Source organism: Arachis ipaensis, chromosome B07 (assembly GCF_000816755.2).
Source record: "Arachis ipaensis cultivar K30076 chromosome B07, Araip1.1, whole genome shotgun sequence".
In the NCBI taxonomy this organism is placed as follows: Eukaryota; Viridiplantae; Streptophyta; class Magnoliopsida; order Fabales; family Fabaceae; genus Arachis; species Arachis ipaensis.
The window spans coordinates 126,148,079-126,150,385 of record NC_029791.2 but is presented as its reverse complement, the minus strand read 5'-3'; the positions used below and the strand labels follow the sequence as shown (position 1 = coordinate 126,150,385).

The following is a 2,307-nucleotide window of genomic DNA, read 5'->3' as shown; positions in this document are numbered from 1 at the left end:
TATTATTTGACAAGTTATTATTAATTATCACAAGTCTTTATTTAAAAGAATTCTCCTCTCTCAAAAATCGTGTAAGAACTCTTTTTCTTTTTCCTCCAACGATTGATTTCTTTTTTTTGTCAGAAAGTGTTATTGGAATTAGAGCTTTGGATTTGCTCTTAACTTAATAACTTGAATACCTGGGTTCGAATTCATACTCATTCAAATTTTGACTAACTTAAAAAAATCAATTAAAAATAAACGATAAATCTGCAGTGGTGTTATTATTATTATTATTATTATTATTATTATTAGTAGTAGTAGTAGTAGTACACTGTACACGAGACTGTATATTTATTATTGTTATGACTAATTGATTATTCACCGTTTTGGTTATATTATTGTTATTGTTAGTTAATATTAGAAATACTAGTACTATTAAGATTATTATATTATTATTAGATTATTATTATTAGCACAACTGTTGTTATTATTATTTTTAATAATTTAATAAGTTTTTGAAAATACAAATCGCTTGTGTTGTTCGAAACAGGAAAAAAAAGGTAAAATGCCAAACACAACGTGCATTTTACAGGTTTTATTTCAAAACAAAAATTAAAACAAAATACAACCTGCATTTTGGATTGTTTAAAAAATAATAAAAATAAAGCCCAACTTACGATTTCTACTAATACAAAAAAGTGAGCCCATAATTGTAAAGGGACAACTGTACCCCGTAGCTTGTGCTTTATGTAATTCTCTGGGCCTAGGCCCCGTATACTTACCAAAAACAAAAAATACCAAGTAGGTGAAGTTTAAGCAAATACGTTAGCATCAGGTACCCGAAAGAAAAAAAGCAAATACGTTACTATTTACAACAGACAATAAGGCATCATCTTTTGATTTCTATCTAAATCTTATTTTCATAAAACTAACACTACTCTTTTTGTCTTTCTAAGTTCTATCCACGATTTATATAACAGTAAAAATAAGTAAACCCCCTCAAATTCAAAAGAATGAATTTCCCGCATGACAGGTAGCACTGCTACTACTGCCGCAAGTCCAATTCAGTATTATTCTCCAATAATACAATCTCCTTGATCTCCTGCAACATCTTCAAGACTTGCCACATGGTGGGTCTCTGCTCCGGCGAGGTCAAGCTACAAGTCGTAGCCACCTGAAGAAGCATGTCCATTCTACTATCATCACCACCATTGTCATCCCTTATGGACCTCACCCAACTCAACATATCGCTCGGAACCAAGAACGGTACCTCAGAGGGAGATTTCCCAGTGAGAAGCTCCATGAGCAGAACCCCATATGAATAAACGTCTGATTTGGGTGTTGGTTGGTGATGGTGCTTGGGATTGCGAGTCTCCGGAGCCCTGTAGGCGGCGGAATCAGCATCTTCATGCAAGTCTGATGGGTTGGCCAGAATGGTGAGGCAATAGTCCGTGATGCAGGCCTCGAAATCAGGGCCAAGGAGAACATTGGAGGATTTGAGATTGCCGTGGACCAATCTCCATGCTTGGTGGATGTAGGACAAACCCTGTGCTACGTCTTCTGCTATTTTTAAGCACGATGTCCAGTGCAATGGCCTTGCCCTGCTTGATCTAGAACCTGTGCCACATTATATATATATATAATTAACAAAGGGACCTCATTTATTAATGGGAGTTACTCAAATGAAGATGTCAAAAATATATTTTTATGAAGATACTTTGTATAAAAGTGTGATTTATTTATTTGGAAACATTTTAAATAAAAACAAAACTTTTATAATATATCAAAATCTAATTTTACAATTCATCATCCAAAGATTAAAAAGAAGAATTTTTATATAAAGACAATTATAAAATCTTCATTAGAGTATCCAGCTTTATTAATACTAGCAAATTGTCATCTAGCGATTCGATTCTTCTTTTTTCGCATATGGTTAATAATTACTAACTTTAGTTAGAGAGACTTCATGTGGCCCAAAGACTTTATATGGGAGTTTAGATATATTCATGAATCATCATGTCACGGAATATGAATGAATTACTATGTTAGTATTTAGGTAGGAGATCAGTCGTCTCAAAAGAGAATAAAACTCACGACAGAAAATACGACAAAAATCATCTCCACATAGTGGGGTAGGGTAGGAGATAAAGAGAAATTTGGCAGTTGAGTCAACAAAATTTGGTATGTAGCTGAAAGTTCAAAACTTCATCTATAGTTTCTTCATCTTACCCAAAGTGAAAGTCCAAGACCATAGTCTCAGTATATTATAGTACACTATACAGCAATAGTTAGCACTTAGAACTCAAAATCATAACCCACTACCCT

General features: G+C 33.6%; 1 pseudogene; it reads right to left on the bottom strand.

The window, feature by feature from the left end:
* The window catches only part of LOC107606395, a 4,510-nt pseudogene continuing 2,895 nt past the window's right edge, over positions 693-2,307 (bottom strand).